This window comes from Orcinus orca, chromosome 9, assembly GCF_937001465.1.
Source record: "Orcinus orca chromosome 9, mOrcOrc1.1, whole genome shotgun sequence".
In the NCBI taxonomy this organism is placed as follows: domain Eukaryota; kingdom Metazoa; phylum Chordata; class Mammalia; order Artiodactyla; family Delphinidae; genus Orcinus; species Orcinus orca.
Window position 1 is genome coordinate 46,091,872 of NC_064567.1, and position 12,054 is coordinate 46,103,925.

At 40.2% G+C, this 12,054-nt stretch overlaps 1 pseudogene; it reads left to right on the forward strand.

Moving 5' to 3' along the window:
- The first annotated feature begins 1,716 nt into the window (after nt 1-1,716).
- Nucleotides 1,717-12,054, forward strand: part of LOC101284579 (protein FAM32A-like) — a 33,595-nt pseudogene continuing 23,257 nt past the window's right edge.

Below are 12,054 nucleotides of genomic sequence, written 5' to 3' on the forward strand. Positions count from 1 at the left end.
GGCCCGTGACGTCATGGGCCCCAGCCAATCAGCCGAGCCTGAGGCCAGCGCCGCGGCCTGCGAGCCCGGTGACGTCACAGCGCGGGCCCGAAATCCGCGGCTCCCAGGTTGCAGTGAAGTGGAGTTATGTGGATCGCGTTTTTCTGCCGTTGGAAGGCCGGGAAAGCGTTTTCCCCAATGCGACTGAAATGCAGGAAAGCTCACAGAATTGCAGATAACGTGTACCTTGTCTGAGGCTAGCAATGGAGGAGCTGACAAAACCTAAGGGAAACAGAGCTTTTCTTTTTCAGAAATCACAGCTCTGTTCTCTGATCAACGTAAAGAAATGTTTCCCATAAATACATTTACTAGACACTGAAATGAATGTCCATTTGGAAAGGAAGATGAAAGTTTTGGGATTTGGGGGGTTTGTGTGTGTGTTAACATAAAGCTGAATATTTCTTAGAAATAAGCCTTATAAGACTAGCTTGAATAGTAGTCACCTTCAATTCATATTGTATAACCTAAAATGATCAACTGCTAATTTGGGAGAGAAGAAAATACATTTTAAAACAGGAGTACAAGGCCCAAAGAGTGCACCTGTTGAACGCTCACTGGCTGCCGGGGAACAGACAGGCATTGCTGGCTTGCAGAAAATGCGTTGGACAGAGCCCTGGCCGGCAGGAAGTGAACGACTAGTAGCAGAGACAGGCTAAATAGCATTCATTCTACAAACATTTAATCAGCTTTTATCTTTAAAGTTTGTCTTCTGAACCAGGCACTGTGCTTTCCTTAGGGATGTAAATATGAATAATATGTAGTTCCACCCTCAAAGAGCTGGCAGACTAGGGAAGGGAAGTTCATGACACCACAAACCCATTGACCACACCACTTCCTCAATAGAATAGATGCGATTCTGGAAAGTTGTTCTTCTTCCACATCTCTGGGATAGGAATTCTTTTTCCCTTGACTTCCCTTAATAAAACCAAAGCTGTATTCCCATAGTGAAAGTAGAAAATCCAGTTAATCTTTTGGTAGAGGAAGAGGTCACGATAGTGATCAGCCGAAAGGCATCCTGGGCATTGCATCCTATCTGATCTTTTTCCTGATGGGAGTTGTCCTTACCTGGAAGTTAATGCTCATGTGTAACAATTTCATGACTTCGTAATTTCCGAATCCCTTTAAAACAGTTCAGTTCAGTGAACATCCCTGGAGTATCTATTGAGTACCAGACAAAGATGCACAAGGCCCAGTTTTTGCCATCGAGGAATTTACAGACTGAACTAGGGAGGATTCTAAGATGACCTTCAAGATCCCTGTGTACACCAAGATTCCTGGTATACACAGATGTTCTCCCAATTATTCAAACAACCACTAATCTAGGCACTGCTGTGAGGGATTTTGCTGATGTAACTAAGGTCTCAAATCAGTTGACTTCCAGAGAGGGAGATTGTCCTTGGTGGGCCTGATGTCATCACGTGAGCCCTTACAAGGGATTGGGCTTTTCTTGGAGATTCAAAGCATGAAGTAGATTCATCGTCAGTGAGATTCTCCACTAATGGCTTTGATGATGGAGGGGGCTGCTCTCCTGGAGAGGATTCTAGGAGCTCAGAGCAACCCCTGACCACCAGCCAGCAAGGAAATGAGACTTGAGTCTTACAACTGCAATGACCTCAGGGAGCTTGAAGGTGAATTTTCTGCAGAGCCTCCAGAGAAGAGCTCAGCCTGACTGATAGCATGACTTCAGCCTTGGGAACCCTGAGCAGAGAACTCAGTTATGCCGTGGCTGTGCTAGAAATTCTGCCTTACAGAACTGTGAGCTAATTAATGGGTGTTGTCTTAAGTTGCTAAATTTGTTTTAATTTGTTATGCAGCAGTAGAAAACTAATACACAGGACAATGAAGGAGACAGACACAAGAATAAAAAAATTCAATACGCTGTTGTGTTACAAAATGCTGTTTTTTTCTTTCTTTCTTTCTTTTAAATAGGGACACCTCAAGATAGAGCAATTGTCCTTGTAGTCTTACCTGGTTCTGCCACTTAAAGCATTATATGCATTAGTCTGGAAGTTTCATAAATGAAGAGATTCTTTAAATTTGGAACTAAAATATATAAAAGACACAGCTTTTCTTCTTTTTGGAAAGGAGGGAGTTTTACAAATACATGTGTTTTTAAATCCATCTATCAAGTTTGCTCCAAGTGATGGATGACCGTAATTACAAAGTTTTATTTTATTTAACAAATACTTTTTGTCAGAAGATGAAAAATTCTCAGGATGAAAAAGAGAACTCTGAGGCTTCCCTGGTGGCACAGTGGTTAAGAATCTGCCTGCCAATGCAGGGGACACGGGTTCGATCCCTGGTCTGGGAAGATCCCACATGCCGCGGAGCAACTAAGCCCGTGCGCCACAGCTACTGACCCTGCGCTCTAGAGCCCGCGAGCCACAACTGCTGAGCCCATAAGCCACAACTACCGAAGCCTGCCCACCTAGACCCTGTGCTCTGCAATAAGAGAGGCCACCACAGTGAGAAGCTCGAGCACCGCAAGGAAGAGTAGCCCCCCCTCGCCACAACTAGAGAAAGCCCGTGTGCAGCAACGAAGACCCATCACAGCCAAAAATAAATAAATAAAATAAAATAAAATAAAAAGAGAATTCTGAATATAAAGCAATTGCTCAATAAATTGAATAGACATCGTTGGTTTCCTTAGAAAGGCATTGAGTTTAAAGGGCAGAAACTTGAGTTCTGGGTTGATTCCCACCTCAGTGACTTTAAGTTTCATGTATTGATAATCTGCAATTTACTTAATTGCCCTGAGCCTCAGTTTTCTCTTCTGAAAATGGTGACAATAAGTGAGATAAAGTATGTAAATTCCTTTCTCCAGAACCTGGCACACAGTAAGAACTCAGTAAATGCCATGATTACTCTTAATCTGCTTCTTGGGAATGATTTGTAGGAAGATCAGCTGATGAATTTTAAAAGTAAAATTCAGGAGTGACATGAGGGTGATAGCATGGTGAGTACTGATCACAGATGATGTAAAATATTTTTTCCAAGCATTTGGAGCAGGGTTTCTCGGTAGCAGCACTATTGATATTTGGAACTGGCTCTTTCTTTCTTGTGGGCAGTTATCTTTTGCATTGTTGGATGTTTAGCACCATCCCTGGCATTTACCTGCTAGATGCCAGCAGCATTCCCCCCCCCACTCCCCCTGCCACTGTGACAACCAAAAATGTCTCCAGACATTGTTAAATGTTCCCTGGAGGCCAAAATCACCCCCACTTGAGAACTACAGATTTAGAGAGAAAAGTCTTGCACTTTTTATGGAAAGGGTGCTCATATAAAAGCAGTGGAAATTAGTTCTGGAAAGTGCATCTACAGAGGCTGCTTGAACCTTGGTTTCCTTAATGCAACTGGAAAAGTCAGTTGCTTAGACAGGAAGCCAATAAGTCACTCTGCTTCCCTCCTGCTTGGACAGAGTCCTGTGAGGCGTCCTGTGTAGAGATGTATACAGGCTCCAGGTACAGGGCAGTGGTCATTCCGGAACTTGAGCCAGGTCTTTTGTGTAGCCCAAGGCTGAAGGAACATCAGGGACCCCTGAATCCCCTTTCTTTTTTTTTTTTTTTTTTTTTTTTTGCCTTTGGCCATTGTTCAGAAGTAGAAGGAAAATTAAACCATAGCCCCATTGGTGGGCAGAGAGTTGTTCAGGCTTCATTGCATTCAGAGAAATGTTTCTCTTCTTTTACAGTAATCTAGACTTTACTCTTTCTGAACACTGTCTTTGGGAGATGTGTGTTGTTAAGGAGAGGAGGCATCTTCAAACCTGGCTGGGAGGTCTCAGAAGCCCGAATCAGAATTGCAAAGCCCACCCAAGATTCTCCTACTCAAGCTGACTCTTCCACCCACCCCTGTTCCCAAGTCCTCTGTGGCTTTTATCCTAGTGTGAGTAAGGCTGACTTGGATATATAATTTTACCTTTTATTTACTCCCACATTGTAAGTGCATTTAATTAGCCCTACCATCTGGTGAATCTGCTTCATCCACAGAGCCTCGTGGTCATGTGGCACAAGGAACGAGGCAGAAAGGGAAGTGTGGCTGGTTCCACATTCACCCTTTGAACCCAAGGTAGTTGCATTGTATCGTGAGGGACTGTAGCCGTCAAGCTCCAGGAGGTGACCGTCGGTAGAGTGGTGTGTGATTTGTCACAGCAGTGATGGGAGAGGTGAAAGGACTCCAGGATCTGGAGACAAAAACCCCCAAGAAGTCAACATAAGAGGGATGAGAGCCATCCCCACATCTTCCCAATACACTCAGGAGAGGTGACACTTGGGCAGTGGGGTGGGGTGGATAAATAGAAGGTAGTCAGGTGAGTTCAGCCTATGCCAAAGTTTATGTTTCATTGTAACTGGAGTTTGAAAAAAAAATTAAATTGGAAGATCAGCAAAAATGAAAAATCTACATAAATGGGTCACTGTGACCCAAATACCCCACAAACCTCAGGAGAAGAATTTTCTTCAGCATTCTTGCCCTCTGGCCAGAAAAATTCATTCTGAATTTTGTTTCTGAATCTGTCGATCTTAACTTCTACAAAATCATTTCTTTCTTGTTATCCCTCTAAAGGCTTTGCATCTAGAATCTGAGGAAGCTTCGGGTTACATAATTTCGCTACATTTGCCTTCAAAGCATGTCTACCTGATCAAATTCCCTGATAAACATTTTCCTTTTATATATGTCAAAGAAACAGAAATTATTTTTATTTTATTTTTATTTTTTAAAATACATTTAAACACCTCAGCATTCTATTTTGTTCAGTCATTCCCCTCCTTGCCCTTACTCTCAACTATAATAGTTTCTCATGTTCCCTGTTTCTAAACATTTTCATTGCCTTCTTTCCATATAACACACAAAACTCCCTTTTCAGCGATATCTCTTTGGTGGTGCTGAAAGAGGAACACAGACTTTATGGTGGCAAAATGGTTGTTTTAATACTTTTCTTTTCCCTTTCTGATCATGATTATAGTTCTGCCTTTATTTTATTTGTCTGCTGAGGCTTATTAGCAACTCATTATATTAGCTCATTCTCTAGTGAGGTGTCCCAAGAGCATTACTCCAGAACTCCTACAAGGATGTAGATTTCCCTCTGGGAAAAGACATGTATCCAGGAAATTTGCTAAACCAGAACCTGCTGTCCTTAAATTAGCAGACTGATCTTTTATGATACGTTCACTTAGTAAGATACAATGATCTGGATGACAGCAGAACTTGCTTTACTCCAGCCTTGCCCCAGACAGAGAGCGTGCTTGTCCTCAGCTGCAACGCCAGCAAAGTAGTTGATAGAACGAGTGCAGCTAAGATTTGTGACACAAATGGAAGTTGGGGTGTTAGAAAGACTTCAATTAATTAATTAATTGTGACCTTGGATAGGTTACCTAACTCCTGTGAACCCCCATTTCCTCATCTGTAAAAACGCAATAAAGGTATATTCCTTGTGAACTTGTAAGAATTTGAGAAAATTTGTATGTGAGTGTGTGTTTAATAGGGGAAGACAGTGCTAAGATCAGCATGAAGTTTTTTAGAAAGTGAGAAATTTGACAATATATCTAAAGTCCTGATAGTAGTGGTCCTTGGTCTATAATGTGTATAGAGAGATTGATTAAGTTTAGGTTTTGTTAAATTAAGTATGCCTGTTAAAAAATTTAAGACGTAACAGTTAGAAATTGCCTTCAGCTAATAATAAAAATCTTGACTAAAGTGACTTGAACAAAATCAGAGTTGGTTTTTGTTTCATATGAATGAAATGTGGAGGTGGAAGGTTCAGGGCAGATTTGGCCACTCCTTGGTCATCAGGCGTCAGGCTCTTTCTGTCCTACTATCCTTAGGGTGTGGCTTCCATCTTCAAAGTTGCCTCAGGGTGCATCATGGTTTTTGGAGTTCCAACTGTCACACCCACATTCCAAGCAGGACAAAGGAGGGAAGGACAAAGGAACATAGGCCAACTGTCATTATTCTTTTAATGAGCCTTCCCAGAAGTTCCAACTAACTTCTCACACACTGTTTCCCTTCTATCTTTGAGGGATACTCAGAAATGTAGTTTCTCAGCGAGGTTTATTTCCCAGTTTCGTTGCTAAGGAAAAAAGGGAGAATCGCTATCGCAGAGACATCGAGCAGGTTCTGCCATAAGGGTAACCACTAAATATTAGAGAAAGAATGAGAAACTTCCAAACAAATAGAAAGGAAAATGGGGACCAAAGAAAGTCCATCGATCCAACAGATGGCAGGAATGGAATAAACAGAAGCCAAGAAAAATCATTCTAATGAATGATATACACAAAATAAGATGGAGTAAATAATTCCAGTGTTTAAGTGTACTCATAATCAATGTGAAAGGACTTAACCCACAGATGAGAACATAGATTGTCAGACAGGATAAATCAAACAAAAGTCATCCATATGCTGTTTATAAGAGACACACTTAAGTTATAACAGAGGAAGTGTGAAAGCAAAGGACTGGGAAAATATGTAACAGGCAAATTCCTGTTAAAGGATAATGTTTTTAAAAGATAATATCATGATGCTTATATAAATAGAGAAGAAAACATCAAAGATTTTATTTAACTCTTTAATTAGTGAGGGAACTAGTAAGTAAAAGAGAATTCAAAGTATTACACTTTTATAGTTAAATCAGGAATGAATACACAAATAGATGCAAAATTGGTTAACATCCACAGGGTGATAATCAATTACATTTCACTGAACACAATTTTTATATCGACGGAGAAAAATTATTTGCACTGCTATCAGTTTTCTATAAGACAGCTCAAAGACAAGGAAATGCACAAACTACAGAACCTGAAAACTCAGCGGGATGTGCTCTCAAACAATGCTTAATTTTCCATTGAAGACACCAGGGAAACTTTTGCTCTGTTAGTCCTTCACAACGTTCCCTAGTGTCCCCTCTCCTTCTATGATCATAACAATCTCAAAGGAAGATTACTCTTTTTTTAAAAAAATTATTTATTTATCATTTATTTTTGGTCGCACTGGGTCTTTGTTGCTGTGCGCAGGCTTTCTCTAGTTGCGGCAAGTGGGGGTCCTTGTTGTGGTGCGCGGGCCTCTCATTGCGGTGGCTTCTCCTGTTGTGGAGCACGGGCTCTAGGCACGCGGGCCTCAGTAGTTGTGGCTCATGGGCTCTAGAGTGCCGGCTCAGTAGTTGTGACGCACAGGCTTAGTTGCTCCACAGCGTGGGGGATCTTCCTGGACCAGGGCTCGAACCCGTGTCCCCTGCATTGGCAGGCAGGTTCTTAACCACTGTGCCACCAGGGAAGCTCTCGCAGAAAGATTATTCTTAAGTTTGACTGGCAAGATCCAGGTCCACAGAGTAATTTGACCAACTACAAAATTAATTTTTGTCTTGAAATTTTCATAAGGAATCCCAGAATGATCTCTTAAAAGATTTGCTCTCCTATGGCTAGGAAATTCTTGCCATCAAATTATGCCTGCAGTATCTATAAATTTGGGTGAATTTGTTTCCTCTTAAAATCTTCCAAATTTCTTAAGGCTCCTGGTCTGCCAGGAAGTAACCTTCCTCACCTCCTGTGAGGCAGGGATCCTATAGGCCAGACACCACCCAGTTTTCCTAGGAGGGCTTTGTAAGCGTCAGCTCCATAAGCCAAGTTAACCTTAGCTCCCTAAAAGTGGTTGGTCATATCTGATGAAATAAGCATCGTTCTCAAATATGGCACTCCAGGAAAGGCCCTGGTTGTACAATCAATTCATTCAATTGTATCCTGGTAATGAGAAGAGATTCTTTCTGAACCTTGGCAAATAATTATATTGCCATGAAAAGCATGGAGAATCAGTAAGAGTTTCTGAATTCTGTGAGATCAGTGGTGATCAAATATAATTTTTAAATGTTCCATTTCAGTTTACAAAAGCAGAACCTACTAAATTTTATAGGTTACAAATAGCTTAAGAAGAAAGAAAAGGGTTTATTTATACAACCAGAATATAGAACACTGAAATAAAATCAACATTCCAAAAAAATAACCACAGTGAAATTTTCCTCATCAGTTCACTCAGTCTTAGGTAATTAATTCTTGTTCTCTGAGCCTTGGGTTAGTAGTCCTCTTGACTAAAAACAGTCCTGGAGATCTTGATTTGGTCCACTGGTATGGTATGAAAGTTATCTAAGAGATGCCAGCTCAGAAGCATGTACACTAGAGGCTAAGTTTTAAAGCACTGATAGCCTGAAGTACCTGGTACAGTCCTTTTCTATATTGAGAAAAGACTCTGAGACCATCCTTCTTGGTTGAAGACAAAATTGGCCTGTAGCAAGACTTCCCTGGTGGTACAGTGGTTAAGAATCCACCTGCCAATTCAGGAGACACGGGTTTGAGCCCGGGTGTGGGAAGATCCCACATGCTGTGGAGCAACTAAGCCCATGTACCGCAACTGCTGAATCCCGCACGCCTAGAGCCCGTGCTCTGCAACAAGAGAAGCCACCGCAATGAGAGGCCTGTGCATCGCAACGAGGAGTGGCCCCCGCTCGCCGCAACTAGAGAAAGCCCGTGTGCAGCAACGAAGACCCAATGCAGCCAAAAATAAATAAATTTATTAAAAAAAAAAAATTGGGCTGCAGCTTACAGCAAAGCCTTCAGGCAAGCATCAGAGTAAAATAAAAACTACTTGTAGATGGCAGAGACTTAAAATGGCTATGTTTAATTTATAACTAGTAACCTTCAAATGTGAAAGGTCTGATGAGGGGTGCCTAATAATAATGCAACCCACAAGGAAATTTGGTTGTTTCTATAGCATGCCAAAGAAAGATAATAACGTCACCCCCCTGGCAAAAAAAAGCCTGTCCTTAAGGGTAATGATTGAGCTTACATTCAAAGATATCTGATTCATTAAAATGGAGAAACGTAATTTTATGGAGGAAAAATCTTGAGATATAACATAATGATCATAAAACATAATATACCAAGAATATACTAAGAATAGCAAGTAAAGAGATTCAGGAGTACGGCCCAGACCTCTGTATTTTTTATAAAACTCCACAGGTAAGTTTGATGTGCATTCCCATTTTGACAACCAGTAGACACCAGGTTCAAATTAAAGAAATAAGACTATGGCCAGGCCAAGGTAACATGTTAATTACTGAAATTATGATTGAGACTACACTGTTGTATAACTATACTGTTGTCGAATGTCATCAGGCAAAGCATTGCCAGGACTCTGATAAATACAGGAAAACACGACACACCTATTTCATAAGAGTTTTGATCAGTATTTTCCTTGAGGATAAAAACAGAACACGGGGGCTTCCCTGGTGGCGCAGTGGTTGAGAGTCCGCCTGACGATGCAGGGGACACGGGTTCGTACCCCGGTCCGGGATAGATCCCACATGCCGCGGAGCGGCTGGGCCCGTGAGCCATGGCCGCTGAGCCTGCGCATCCGGAGCCTGTGCTCCGCAACGGGAGAGGCCACAACAGTGAGAGGCCCGCGTACCGCAAAACAAACAAACAAACAAAAACAACAGAACACGGACAGACAGGGCATTGACAAATCTCCAGGGATTTCCTGGAAAGCGTACCATTTCTGAAATATTTATATTAACAATAGTTTATCTGTACAAGTTTAACCTAGGGAAAGCTGAGCTCCTCTTCTGATCTGACAGCTCTACTCATGCAAGTCCTACAATAGTAATGCATTAAACAAATCTAGCGCCTCTCTTTTTACAAGGTGAAAAAACAAGGCTTTGTGACTTCCAGGGACCCTCTAGGGAACCTCAAGATTGTTTTAGATGTAAAAGACATCTTGATTTTCTGTACACTTTAAAATGGCTAAAATGGTAAGTTTTATATTATATATATTTTACCACAATAAAAAGATTTTTAAAAAAATTTAAATTACAATTAAAGAATGCCCCCACCCCGAATCCTGATTTTATTTTACTTTTTCTAAATTTAAGATCTAATTTTTGGGGAAATGAAAATAAAAAACTTATCAGAAGATATTTGGGTACTTAATTAAGATGGGATCATGGATGACTTAGAAACAATAATTGATTACCTATTTAATTAAAGTCACAATAAAGCATTTAAAAATAAACATAGATGGTAGCAGGATTTAAAAAAATCTATGTTCTTTCACAAGTGAAGAACCTTGGTTCTTTTTCTTCCTTAAATAATCAAGAATATAGTGAAGTCAACATAAAGCACAGGAAATTATTCTGGTAAAACCCAGAATCTTTGGTTACACAGCAGGTAATGATAACCTTTACATTGTAGGCTGAGGCATTACTCAGTAAATCAAGGCAACAAGCCTACCAAAATTGGGCAAACTTTGCTAAGATTTTAACACATTACAGAGCTACTTTTCAGACTCGAGTATTAGAAACTAAGGCAAATAAAATGTAATTTCCAAGTTCTGTCTTTCATTATCCGTTTTCCTATTCTGAAACAGACTGACATTTTACTTTAGAACAGATCTTAGGGGGGCTGCAAGGTCAAAACTAATTTTATTATAACACTAAGATGTTATCTATGTTAACATGCAGTGCATTAATCATTGCTGGTGGCAAATGAATCAATATGTATTTTTAAAAGTTCTCAGTTGCCACCTTTAATACAGTAAATGTCGATAAGTTATAACCCACATAAACAAAAGTCGCTGGGGCCCTCAATAAATCATGAGTGTACAAAGGGGCCCAGAAACTAACAAACAAAAAAAGTCCAAGAAGTACTGCCTTAGGATAAATTTATTCCTTTTCCTTGGAAAACAAAAGCACATCTACAGTTGTACATCTATTTATGATAAAAGCTCTCTAGAAAGTGAGCATAGAGGGAACCTACCTCAACACAGTAAAGGCCACGTATGACAAGCCCAGAGCTAACATCATACTCAGTGGTGAAAAGCTGAAAGCATTTCTTCTGAGATCAGGAACAAGACAAGGATACCCCCTCCTGCCATTTTTATTCAACATAGTCTTCTTGGAAGTCCTAGCCACAGCAATCAGACAAGAAAGAGATAAAAGGAATCCAAATTGGAAAGGAAGAAATAAAATTGTCACTGTTGGAAGATGACGTGATATTATACATAGAAAATCCTAAAGATGCCACCAAAAAAAACTACCAGAGCTCATCAATGAATTCAGTAGAGTGGCAGGATACAAAATTAACATAGAGAAATCTGTTGCATTTCTATATACTAACAATGAACTATCAGAAAGAGAAATTAAGGAAACAACCTCATTTACAATTGCATCAAAAGAATAAAATACCTAAGAATAAACCTGCCTAAGGAGGTAAAACATCTGTACTAGGAAAAGTATAAGACACTAATGAAAGAAATTGAAAATGACACAAACAGATGGAAAGATATACTGTGCTTAACCCACACACTTATGGTCAATTAATCTATGACAAAGGAGGCAAGAACATACAATGGAGAAAAGACAGTCTCTTCAATAAGTGATTCTGGGAAAACTGGACAGCTACACATAAAAGAATGAAATTAGAATATTTTCTAACAACATATAGAAAAATAAACTAAAAATGGATTAAAGACCTAAATGTGAGACCAGAAACCATAAAACCCCTAGAAGGAAACATAGGCATAACACTCTTTGACAGAAATCATAGCAATGTTTTTTCAATTTGTCACCTAAGGCAAAGGAAACAGAAGCAAAAATTTAAAAATGGGAACTAATTAAACTTAAAACGTTTTGCACAGCAAAGGAATCCATCGACAAATGAAAAGACAACCTACTGAATAGGAGAAAGAATTTGCAAATGATATGACTGATATGGGGTTAATATCCAAAAATGTATAAATAGCTCATACAACTCAACATCAAAAAAACAAACCACCTGATTTAAAAATGGGCAGAAGGGGACTTCCCTGGTGATCCAGCAGTAAGACTCCATGCTCCCAATGCAGGGGGCCCGGGTTCAATCCTTGGTAAGGGAACTAGATCCCACGTGCATACCACAACTAAAGATCCCACACACCACAACTAAAGATCCCACACGCCAAAACTAAGACCCAGTGCAGCCAAACAAATAAATAAATAAT